Consider the following 13,496-nt stretch of genomic DNA (forward strand, 5'->3'; position numbering starts at 1 on the left):
AATTTTTTTGTTTTTTGATCTGGTTAGAAATGATGCAAGTGACTTCTGTTCTGTTGCACTTGCTCATACCCGGTTATCTTGAGTGCTTTTGGTTAAAATCGTTGATTGATGGTTCCATGATATTACCAACGTTGTCTGCTCCTCGACGATTGATCTGCACATGCAATAATATTTCTTTGGATTTGTTTATGGAGTTTTTTATTGATTTATAATGAATGATTTGAAATCCATTTTTGAAGATATATAATGGTTATGTGGAAGAAGCATAGTGATATTGAGTTGGTATTATACACCCGTGAATACTTATGCTAAAAAATTTCTTATAAATAATATTTAATTTGTAAATTCTTTATTATTTGTTAAAATGGACTAATATTGGACCTAAAAACAATATTGATGTAAATTCAGCTCATTATGGTAGAATATTTAGTTGTTAAACATTTTAAAATTGTTCGAAAAAATTTCATTTATACTTTGAGAGTAATAGATGTTTTAAATATATATAAATTTAATTTTGTTAAATTAAAAGTTTAAGCTGAAATATTGTTCAAGACAACAATTTATAATAAAATGATAGACTTTTTTTAATGAAAATATATGATAGGCTTTTACAATTAATCAACATAATAACCTAATTTCATTAAATTGATGACATATTCATAATTTCATACATGTCGGTTTGTTTTATAATTTTATCTATATCTCTATTAAAATTTAGAATAGTGTTCATTATTTTAATGCGTGGAAACACATGCTTTGTTCACATTGATCAAATAATTTAAAAGTATATAATACAATTTAATTGAACTGGGAGGAGACAAAGCTAACACCAATATATATCTAATACATCGGAGCCAAAGTCAATGACATGATTACTCAAAATGGTTACATGGCGATTAGATTCTTTTCGAGTCAAACCGAAACAAAATCTCCTCTCATTTTATTATCTCTTTTGAGGACAGAGGAGGAGAAACAAAGAAAATGAAAAACAAAGAGTGAGCATCATTAGCTGAAAGGTTCAATGAATTAGAAGTAGAGCTAGAGCATAGAGGGAGATGTAAACTGTTGGAATGGAGAGAAGCTTATCCTTCATTGATCAATCAATTATACTGAGAACCGCCTCAGCAGAAGAGGAAGTTTGTCTGAAAATCTTGCAGTTACGTTCTCTCCATATATTATACATGATGAGTTGCAGTAGCAGCTTGAAGATGTTTGCACTGTCCGGTGTTAAGTCATGCAGTCCACCGAGTCCAAGAAGTCTGATGGGCCAATGTCTAGCTGGTTCCCCGTGAATATGTTCCACAATCCAACTGCGAAAGCGTAGTGGAAGAAGAGATGTCCATGAGACTCTGTACCATTCGTACATAGAACACAGCTTGCAAGGACAGTCAAACCCCAAGACAACAGCCTATTTCTAGAAGGGAGTCTAGATGACATAGCAATCCAAGTAACAAAAGAACATCCTGGAATTTCTTGCTTGAACCAAACCGTAGTATGGCAAGAAACAACAGGTGCAGGTTGTCTAAGCCGTTCCTATGTCACTTTGGAGGAGATCAATCTATTTAAAAAAATTCAAGCAGGACCTCACCACAAATACACATCATCGCATAAGAATTTTATGGATGTTGTGTAGAAGAAATACCAACCATTGGAGTTTCTGCATTAAGAAAACGTACGGGAGGAAAGTAATAATTTCCAAGACGTGTTGCTACTGAAAAAGTTGCATTCCACTGTATGCGAAGTTGTTGATCCCGCAGGACCCAAGAGATCCCCAATATGCCCTAACTCAGTCAAGTAATCGTACCAGAAGGAAGCTGTTCGACCATTACCGATTCCGCACCTAAAGAACACGTGTAGTGACTGTTTTAGCTGCAACATTCCTCCAAATCCTGCATTTATTTGATATATAAGCTTTGTTACAACTAACATAACCAAAACAAATGAAAAAGACAGCTTTGGACATTGTTAAACATATATATGTTTTAAAAAACTGAATGAAAGATACTGACCTTGGAGAAATCGAGAGATGAATTCTTTCTTTTCTTTCTCCACCATTTCCAGTTCAAGTCTCATGAGTCATGACTTTCACAAACTGTATATTTGAGCCCAACTCCCTTTAATCCAGGTGGACATTTGCAGCCTTTTGAATGATCATACTGAACAGCAGCAACAACTACAGAAATAAAATAAAAGGTAAGAATCAATCATTTTTTTTTTTGAAAAAGAGGTAAGAATTAATCATTGTAAGTCAGATATATAGAAAGAGAGGGAATGTTTAAACAGAGGAGGGGAAGTTAGTTAGTTTTGAGATATGCCATATTACACAGCAAGCCGAATATGTTCTTCCCATTTGAGTATGTTTCCAGAATCCTCCATTGTTTATACATGTGAAAAAATATCATTACGGTAATTATAACATACTTTTGAGCATTATTTTTTACCTTCACCCAAAACTTGACACCTTGAACAACAGGACATTGACATACTCTTCCTCTGAAAGTGGCCTGCAATAAAGAGACTCCTTTTTACTGTAACATATACGTAGATATATATATAACATAACTCTAACAAAACAATAAAAATTATTTTAAGATCTTACACACCCTGCAAGCTGTAATGTTGATAGTCTTATCCTCCCAACACCCTCCATTGTTTTGCAAACACTCGTTGGTTTCTATGTCTGCCTGCGCAATCACAGAACCATACGTTAAAATTAGTGTTTATCAAATAGAGATATGTATAGGAAGGATAGAGAGGACCTTTGTTTAAGCATATGTGTGGCTCAGTCGTCTCGCTAAACCCTGAGCAAAGGTCCTTAAGCACCACCGATCTCTCCAACAGAACATCCTTGCTTCTCTCACCTCTGGGTTGTTTGTTGTTTATCATAATAGTTGGTAATATTGTCACATCTCCTCGCGAGCCTTTCCCAACCTTAAACAAAATTAGCAATCAATAGTTAGAAGCCTTACATTTGTGGAAAAAAAGGGAGAAAAAGATAGAGAGCTCACTTGTGCTTCTTGTTCACCTCTGAACACGTGATTCTCAGTATTTGAAAAAGAAGCAAGCCTGCCGCAAATCCTGATCGATCATGTCTCTCCCGTTGTATCAGGAGCACAGTACCTTCCTCCGTTGATGCACTGTGATTTGCATTGCCTGCTTGCCAAAAACGATTCCTTTCACATTTATTGGCCAGAAAGAGAAGTTGAACGACAGAGGATGCTAAGAGTTGAGAAAAGACTTCATTGTCTTTGCAGTAAGAGATGAGCGAAAACGGAAACGTCAGATTGAAGAGGCGTGACTATGGAACCCTAATCTTAATCACAAAAAAGCAGTATAACCGAACATACCAAAATGATTGAACCGAGATGGAGATTCGAAAAGCATGATTTTGTCATCGTGATCGGAGGTAACAGGGGATTTTCCATTCGGTTTGATCGCCATAGAGTAAGGAGAGAAGTTTGAGATTTGGTTTCCACTCAAAAGAGATGAACAGTTTATAAAGGAGCAGGAAAAAAGCAAACCGAAACGAACTCATAAAGGATCAATTGATGGATGGAGATGTCGTGGGGTATTGATTGTAGAGATGTGGATCGAAAATTCTGTTACGATGAAGAACAAAGGGTGAAGACGAAGAGATGCAGGCGCGGAGCATCGAGGTTTCCGCCTCGGGTGGTTTTTTTTTTTTAATAAACTGAGACCAAGCCCAATAAACCAAACGAAGCCCAGAAACCCAAAGCATTTGATTTTGTGTTTGGTTTTGTCCGCGACCCAGAAACCCAATAAAAAAAAATCGATGTCCTACGTGGATTAATCAAATGTTATGATTGGGTGAATATAATTGCCTACGTGGATAGGCTTAAAACACACTATTTGTTCCTTTTAGTATAGAGTAGATTATGTTATTTCTATTTAGAATTTTATATTTTAATATAACATTTTACTAATTAATATTGTTGAAATATTTTTATATATGTGCTAGTAAAAGTTTTGTGAATTTAACTTAATTATAACAAATATAAGGATCATAGTATAAAATACAAATAGTTTTGAAGTTAATTTTAAAGTTTTGCTTTTGGAGAACAAAACCTTTAAACTTCAAATATAGAATTTTAGAAACTTAAAAAAAAAGTGTCTTTTTTTTAGATGTTCTTGGCAATCTCCGCGAAGCTAGCTCAAACCTTGTCATTTTCTTGACCAATATATGTTTTAACTGTGAGTAATGTTAAGAAGTTCATGCGCTACCAAACCAGGTTCTTGCCATGTGCCCAAGGAGCAAATAACAAATTGCACATGTACCGTAATGTTTTAACTCCAAAAGTAACATAACAGAAATTAAGAAGAAGTTAAAACTAGGGCTTTGTACGTATCTGTTAAACCAGAAGAACCAGACATGTAAATACTACGATTCAAGCTTAGAATGGGCTGGATGTTCGTGGAGATATTGTGATTGAGTAAAGTTGGGCCCTACTAAAATTAGTAGAGAACGAGTCCATTTATGATTTCCAGTCACATAGCTCAAGCTCATCCCCACAGACATTTAAAAAATTATAATCTTAAGTTTGTATTCATTAAAAAATAGGCTTGCTTAGGTATTACTTAAATAAAATGTCAATTTATCTGATGTGGCAGCATAAGAAGCAAATTAATAATTTGTAACTCCAAAATCAATTCACTACGAAAACTTATATTAACTTAAACATAAAAGTATATCATAAGAAGTTTTCATAAACCAAACTTGAGACAATATTCGCTGGGCATAGATACAGTTATAAATGATAGTTTCCTTATAAAAAAACGAATTAAATACTATTAACTTAATACTATATGCATAAATATCTATTATAATCGTCTTGACACACACTTCGGTTGATACACAATTCGGTATGAAGTAACTATGAAAAATTTATATTTAAGATGCAAAAACTGAACCAACTATCTGATTTTGATAGCAAGGATTTTCATTATAGTTCAAGAAACACATTTGCAAACTATGTATGATTTAGTAAGTTGAACTAAAGGTGTTCAATTCGGTTAAAAACAGACCATCTAAAACCAAACCAAATCGAAATAGAAAAATTAGTTTGATTTGGTAACAATATATAAACCAAATAGATGTTATTTCTAGAAAACGTGGTATATAGATGTGGTTCAATATATAAACCAAACAAACCATACAAACCAAATAAACTGATTAATTAAAATATAGTAGTATAGTTTATGTAAATTACATAATATAATTATATACATGTATTTTATTTATATGATCTGATATTTAAGACGCTAATTTGAATAATTGACATATATTTGTCTTAAATTTAGTATATTATTAATCTTTTTTCTTTTCTTCTTATGAATCTAAAATAATTGTTAAATATAATTGAAAAAAAAATTATATTTAAAAATTAGAGTAGTATTTAATAAATTTGATTTTTAATCATGCAAAATTAAATTGACAAAATGTAATAAAAGATAAATATAGTTTAAGTTTTTCTGGTATAAATTTGAATAAACCAAAACCGACAGTATATAAACTGAACCAAACTAAAATAATTATGATTTGAATATGGTATCTAATTTTTATAAACCAAAATATCAAAAAACCAAACTGTGTCGAGACTTAAATTGTATAAACCAAAAACTGATAGTATATAATTTGAACCAAACCAAAATAGATATAATTTTAATATGGTATATAATTTTTTTTTTCTTTGATGAATTTTTTAATTTATTGATCATCGTTACAAGAATATATATACAAAGTTATTTCTAAGACTGCAGTTTAAACAATCTGGAAAAAAATATACTAGACCAGTTTAAGGCATGTGAGCCATAAACCATCGTTGCATCAGCCCCTGTAGTTTCGGTTTGAAATAGTACTTTGTCGACATTATGTGATTCCTCATTGTTTTGTCGATGATCTGACCCAGCTGGTCCACAAAATTTGCAGTGCCATTATGCCGCCGATCATTCCTCTCCCGCCAGATAGAGTATATAGTAACTTGCAGGACCAGTTGCAACAAGATGAAGGTGATGCGATCATACTTCCGTGTGAGCAAGGTCGACACTGTGATATCCCAGTCCGGATCAGGTTCAACTCCAAACAAATTACCCACAACTTGCAGCCACAACGTGTAGGTATATGGACAAGCGAAATACAAATGCTCCCTAGTCTCATCCGGCTCACCACAAAACATGCAACATTGTGGCTGGCCCCAGCGACTAGTTCGATGGCCTGTAGCCAACCTGTCACGAAACGCTAGCCAGGTTATGAACGCATAGTGGGGAACTCCTTGTGAGAACCATACAAGCTTACTCCATTGCAGATTGTCCCTACGCTGTCTGATCTGGTGCCAAGTACTAGAAGCTAAGAACTTATCCCCATAATCATCAGGTCCATTTTTCCACATAGTCCCATCAGCAGCCTCAGCATTTAGTACTATTGGAAACTGATGAATCGCATGCACCAATCTCTGTAACTGTTGATCCCGACAGACCCGAAATCTCCAAGCTCCATCTCGATACACATCACAAATCCTTGCGTTTCTCTCTATGCCAAGCTTTTGCGTTCCAGTTTCCCTAGCAATCTCTATTAGCCTCCCTGCAGGGTGCCAAAGATCCGACCAAAACCTCACTGACTGACCTTTCCCAATGTCCATACGAATGAACTGCTTTCCTAGGTTCCGAAACTTTAGAATCTTACGCCAAACCCATGACCCTAGTCCAGTGTCCCTCACATCCCATAGAGTCTCACCACGAAGGAGATATTGTTTCACCCAATTTCCCCACAGCGATCTACAGTGAGCAGAAAGTCGCCAGATAAGTTTCAAGATGAACATTGTACTGAATTCCTGAACCCGACGCAGACCCAAGCCACCTTCTTCAAATGGACAGCAGACAATCATGAACCTTTGCCAAAGGTTTCAGCCCAAGCAACCTTTGCCATAGAAGTTTTATTTGGTGAGCCGCTCCATAAGAATGCTGAGCACATACTCTCAATATCATCAATGCAGGCTTGTGAGAGAAAAAACGCTGCACACCAGAAGTTGGTGATGCTTGCAATTACCGACTTGATAAGCTGCAAACTTCCCGCATACGAGAGTGCCTTGCTTGTCCAAGAGAGAAATCTGGCCCTTATTTTGGAGATTAGAGGCTCGTAATCTTGTTTCGACATAATCTTTGTGGTTAAGGGCAGTCCAAGGTACTTGATTGGCAGCGCCGAGATGGATAATGCAGAGACAGCAGCCGCATTTTCAAGTGTTGCTTCCCCCCTTCCCGCAGAAAATACAGTCGACTTAGCAGCGTTAATCCTCAGACCCGACATGGTAGCAAACTTATCAAACACAGCCAGTGTTCTTCGAAGCGATTCCGAGGAGCCGTTTGGGAAGACAACTGTATCATCAGCGAAGCTCAGATGAGAGAGATTCACCTCCTTACAGTGTGGATGATAGCCAATCTGACCTTCAGAGACCGCTCTGTTTAGGAGCTTTGAGAGTACATTGCTGACAATAACATAGAGATACGGGGACAGCGAACATCCTTGTCGTATGCCTCTGCTACAGGAGAAGAAACCTTCTAACTCCCCATTCACCGATACTGAGTAAGCTGCGGTATCAATGCATCTCATGATCCACAAAATAAACAGATCCGGGTAGTTCATTGCACGCAGGGTTGCCTCAATGAACTCCCAGCTAACAGTGTCAAAAGCCTTTGAAATGTCCAGCTTGATAGCAGTCCGAGATGTTACCGAGTCCTTATGGTAGTCTTTGACTAATTCAGTTGCTAGCAAAACATTTTCCAGAAGAAGCCTTCCCTCAATAAAAGCACATTGGTTTAGCTCTATAGCTTCCGAAAGCGTTGCCTTTAATCTCCTCGCTATGATCTTCGATACCACTTTATAAATGACATTGCGGCACGCTATCGGCCTGAAATCTGACACTTTCTCCGCATCAGTAGTCTTGGGAATCAGAGCCAAGAGAGTTGCATTGACACTACGAGGCATGAGCCCGAAAAGGAAAAAAGACTGAACTGCAGTAACAAAGTCTTTCCCTATCACCGACCAGGCTGCTTTGTAGAATTCCATTGGATATCCATTAGGCCCCGAGGCTTTGTTTGTTGGCATAGAGAATAAAACTTCTTTTATTTCCTCTGCATGCACTGGAGCTTGGAGTATTGCCATCTCTCCAGTAGAGCACTGATAGTCAACCAACTGACTCAATTCCTCATGAGACACACTCGGAACTGACTGAGTGGAGCCATTCAGAAAGGACTCAAAGTGAGCTACTGCCTCTCGTTTGATATCTGCTTGAGAGGTGAGAATACTGCCTTCCCCCGTGAAAATTCTTCTTATTGTGTTTCTGATATTTCGACTTTGTGTGACCTTGTGAAAGAACCGAGAGTTCCTATCTTCCAGACCCAGCCACTGCACCCTTGATTTTTGATAGTAAAACTGCTCCTCAATCCCAGAGATATGATGCCAATGTTTCCAAGCATCAGTTGCAGCTTCGAATGTTGAGTTTTGAGGATTTTGCATAGCTTTTGTTTGCCTAGCACAGAGCTCCTCGTATGCCTGCTTGACTCTTCCAGGTAAATCCCCATACATATCTCGGTTAAGATTACGCATCTCGAACTTAAGAGCCTTTAACTTCTCCTGGAGCTTCCTGAGTACAGACCGAGAGTGATAGAGAAGCTCTGATTCATTCCAGACCTGAGCGACAACCTCCAGGAATCTTGGATGACCAGTGAGATTATTAAAGAATTTAAACGGCTTCATATTTCCTTGTGGAACATCCCTGAGCTGGATATGCATTCGAAGATGGTCTGAAACTCCACTAGATTCAAAGGAGGCATAGCTTTGAGGGAACTGAGCTATCCAACTTCTATTTATCATCACCCGATCCAAATTCTTACTGATGGGGTTTTCATCTTGGCAGTTAGTCCAAGTGAAAGAAGGGCCAACTTGTGCAAGGTCCACCATGTCACACTGCTGCACCGCATCCTGAAAGTCTTTAATTGCATTCATGTCCATTCGAGAATCAGCGTATCTAGAGTGCCCTTGTGTCGAGAGAGCCACGTTAAATCTCCTTGTATGATCCATGGATTGCTTGCCACAAATCACCCAATCTCCTCCATTTCCCGCCACAACTCCTTCCTTTCGTTAGCATAATTGGATGCATAAACAAAAGAACAGAGGAAAGTGTCTCCTGAAACTTTATACCTCACCCATACTGTAATCATTTGCATGCTAGTAGAGACAGGACACACCTCAACATCATCTGACCAGCATACCCAAATACGACCTAACCTGTGACTGGAGTAGTTGTGTACACAGCTCCATCCAGGGAAAATCGCATCAAAAACCTTAGTAAAATTCTCCTCCTTCACTTTAGTCTCTAACAAACACCCTATAGACAGTTTCGCCGCTTTTACCCAGTATCTGACTACCTTTTGTTTGCGTGGCTGGTTGAACCCACGCATGTTCCATGCAAATATTGACGACATCAGAGCCTCCGAGAGGAAGCCTTTTTGGTTGAGTTCTGCACCTTCTGTTGCTGGCCCATTGCATGAACCACGCTTTGATCCTCTTCCACGTCCCCAGAGCGAGGAGCTCTGCTTTTTAGTAGCCATCGCACCAGCGTTCCTCTCATCATCTTCTATGGAATCTGCTAACATTTTGACTTTATTATGAGCCTCCTGAGTCCCAGCAACTTGGCCTTCGCCTACCGCACTTTCGACACATTCCTCCAGATTTACTTCCTCCTCTTCCACTTCAGACCCATCCTCCTCCACTTCTTCCGCCTCATCAATCTCTCCTTCTTCTCTCATATCTTGTAATAACTGGAAACCATTTGGCGAAAAGCATCCCTGAATGCCCCTTACCGGGAGTGGAGCTCCACCGTTTTTTATCGTAACCAGAGCCCACTTATCTGCTGATTTAATCTCCACCTGCTGCTCAGCCCCGACCAAGTTCAAATCTTCATTTGGACAGGTCTTGTTTGATAGATTCTATTTGCTCGGCATTGACTTCAACTCAGTAATCAGCGTTGTCACAATCTCAGTACTAGCTTTTTCTGTGGCTTCTTTAGAAGAGAATCCTTCTAGCTCAACTATGTCCGTTCCCGGTTCATTTGAAATGTCTGCAGGGGTCTTCTGTGATACACAATCCTTTGCAAAATGACCCCCCTTTGAACATGAGAGGCAACGAGGACGAAGCCAGGGGTAGTTGATAGATACCAAGACTGTGTGACCATCTCTGTCCTGAAAGCTTATCGTGTTTGGTAATGGCTTTGTTAAATCAACTTCCACTAACATTCTTGCAACATCCATTCGAACACAACGTTCTGTGTGCGGGTGAAGTTTTACAAACTTCCCCGAGGTTCTGGCTACGAACTTGAGGCCTTCTTTAGAATAAAGATAGCCTGGAACATTTGATAGATCCACCCACAAAGGCATCGCCGAAAGGTCAGGCAGAGAGCGAGTCATTTCAGGAGTCCACTCCCCCAACATCAAAGGAACCTCTGAGATATGCCAAAACTTCTTTTTCAGAACTCTCTTCCTCATTTCCTCGTCCTCAATTCTTAAAAGCACTGTCGTTTTTCCAATGAATTGGACATCAATCTTTGTTCACTTCCCCGGGGTATTCCAAATTCGATTCACCGTAGCATGGATCGAACCAATATGTGGGGCATCATTCATGAAGTATCCAACAATAAAACACTTCCATACGGCACCACATCTGCAAAAACCTCTTCTGGTATCGCAACCTCTGCAACTCCATCCTTGAAAATGAAATCAGGCTTAAGCTCTGCAACCGATGAACCGTCCGTTAGAGCTGTCGAATAGGAAACCCTTTCAGTCGATTTCTCAACCATCGAACCTGTGCCAATGACCATATCCTCCACAAGCCTCCTTTCACCAAGCTCGGACTCGCCGTCCTTTGAGATCCCATCACCAGCCCTCACAATTGAAGCGCCGTCCTTCGAAATTGTATCGCCGTCACCATCGCCTATCATTAGGTTTTTAGCAAGAACTACAACCAAAAACTGGCCTTTCGTTTTCCTCAAGGCAAGCAATAATCCTTATGGTATATAATTTTTATAAACCAAAATATCAAAAAACTGAGCCGAGACTAGACTAAAATCCGGATTGAACAATCCTAATTTGAATATATAAAATTTTATGCATGTTTCACCCCAGACAAAGCGTAGATCTCATCCTATTTGTATTGTATTGTATTGTATTGTATTGTCAAAGCTCTTTCTGGAGATGCATTTTCTGCCCACAACATAAAAGTTTGGAGAATTTCCATAAAATATCATAAGTTCCTAACAGCGAGTTATTTAATATCCAATTTTTTCTTAAGTCTAATACTTGAGATATCATGTTAATCTTTTAATCAAAATTAATGATAAATTTGAATATACTTTAAAAGTTCATAAAATCTTGTAATTATGCTTGTAATCATCCCCTGTTTTTTGTTTAATGTGCTCTAAGCTAAAATTTGTGGCTTAATAATTTTGAAAAAACTAAAATTTTATAAAAATCAAGTTACTCTGCTTCACTGCTTGTGCTCAATCATCATTCTCTGCTTTTGTTTAATGTTCTCTTAAGCTGAAATTTGTAACTCAGCTAAGTATTTTAGTTAACTACTAAGAAACTTTGAATAGTATGCTTGATAAAAAGTACAATGATGTTTCATTTTAAATCCTGACATACACCGATCAATAGGGATTTTTTTAACAGAATTGGCATATAGATATATAGTGGTATTTTAAAAACTATAACTTGTGTTATGTTCTTTTAAAATATTTATAATAAAAATAAAAGCCATAAAGTTAATTAATTTAAATAGCCAATCTCTACCTACGAAGTCACTACAACTGAAAGTGAAATTCTCCACATTGGTTGTATTGCACTTATTCTAATGAAACCATTGCGACGATAACAACATAACGTTTTAAAATATTATATAGAGAAAATTATTAGAACGTATAAGAAAAGTTGATTTATTATTAGAGTGTTAAACATCTTTTAAAAATTACTAGAATGTTTCCCTACCCATAGTAAATGACTGTAAAGATCTTTGGTTAGTTTTTTTTTAGTTGAAATTATTTTTAAACATTAAATCCACATCACTAATTAAATATGCACATCATCAGAATAGAAACCAAACCGTCTATTCTCCAACATAACTACATAGAAGAAAAAAAAGAATAACTAAGAACATTGTCTTTGTCGTCTCGAAGAAGAAACCGTCGAAGAAGGAACCGCGAGGATACTCCCACTCTCTGTCATCAACATTGTCTGTGTTTACTTCCTCTTCCTCGAACTACCTCTCTGTCGTGATACTTTGTTTTCTCCATTATTGTCGTGCCTGAAATCGTCGTCTTCAATCGTTTGTACGAAATCGTCTTCGCCGCCGTCTTCGCTGTCGTCTTCCCCGCATTCTTATCTACGAGTTCGTCTTTTCCGGTAGAATATCGCGATGGTATATATTATATTTTGTTGCGACTGAGATAGGGTTATGTTGCGGCTGTGATATGGTTTTGTTGACGGTTTTGTTGCGTCTGAGTTAGGGTTTTGTTGCGATTGAATTAGGGTTATGTTATGGCTGAGTTATCGCTGTGTCGTGACTAAATTAATGTTATGTTGTGGCTGAGTTACTTTTATGTTGTGGCTGAGTTACAGTTATGTTGTGACTGAGTTATTCAAACATTTTGTGGCTGAGTTATTGTTACAGTACGGATGTGTTATTGTTATCTTGTGACTGATTTATTGTTGGGTTATATGATCAGATGGATGTTGCTGAAGTTAAATCACGGGATTACCCTCCAAGACTTTCCCTGAAGGGTCTTCTAACCTGAAAAAAAAAGAAATTAATCACAATTTCCGTCCAGGAAATTTCCCCCACATTAGAGAAACAATTGGAATTGATGTGTGGGAAGAACTGGTGAACTCTCCCATTGGAGTAGTTGCTAGGCTAGCTGGACGCGAAAGCATATGGTCTGGTAGGACCGTACCCTATCTACTATGTAGACAGCTGCGAGTACATAAGAAGGAGATATGGTGTCTCGTGGTTGATGAGCCTATCAGGTTTAGCTTGCTCGAGTTTGGTGAGATCACTGGGTTAAACACAGGTGCATTGCCAACAAAATTTTTTAAAGCTGATCAAGACAAAGAGTTTTGGGAGGAGTTGAAGGTGCCGCTTGGGATGAGACCCAAGTTAGATGAACTGAAGGAAGCATTAGCGTTCTGTCCGCTTTGGAGTTTTGAAAAGCGTAAGTGGTTGGGGCTGCTACTTCTTCAAGCCATGGGAGTATTGTTTGCATCACAATTCAAGGAAACCTTTTGAAAGTGCAATAAGGGTATTCGACGATGAAGCCATGGGGTCGTATCCATGGGGTCGGACTGCATACGAAGTTCTCATTGGCTCTATTAAAACGTTGGCTCCAAAAGGAGGTTTATACACAATAAGCGGCATGATGAAGACGTGGTGAATA

The 13,496-nt window shown here is 38.0% G+C and overlaps 1 long non-coding RNA gene across 4 annotated transcripts; it reads right to left on the bottom strand.

The window, feature by feature from the left end:
- Positions 1-814: 814 nt before the first annotated feature.
- On the bottom strand, positions 815-3,686 carry LOC106396678. 4 transcript variants are annotated; one of them, XR_001279521.3, is made up of 8 exons: positions 3,348-3,680; positions 3,009-3,153; positions 2,760-2,931; positions 2,604-2,684; positions 2,442-2,504; positions 2,010-2,173; positions 1,647-1,889; positions 815-1,310 (listed from the first exon to the last, which is right to left on the bottom strand). It is a non-coding gene; the product is annotated as an uncharacterized LOC106396678 (long non-coding RNA). The 4 variants fall into 4 exon arrangements; XR_001279519.3 differs by having other exon boundaries at positions 815-1,558; XR_007319866.1 differs by having other exon boundaries at positions 815-1,889; positions 3,009-3,246; positions 3,348-3,686.
- Between the last annotated feature and the right edge of the window lie 9,810 nt (positions 3,687-13,496).

The sequence above is a fragment of the Brassica napus genome, chromosome C2 (assembly GCF_020379485.1).
Source record: "Brassica napus cultivar Da-Ae chromosome C2, Da-Ae, whole genome shotgun sequence".
Taxonomy (NCBI): domain Eukaryota; kingdom Viridiplantae; phylum Streptophyta; class Magnoliopsida; order Brassicales; family Brassicaceae; genus Brassica; species Brassica napus.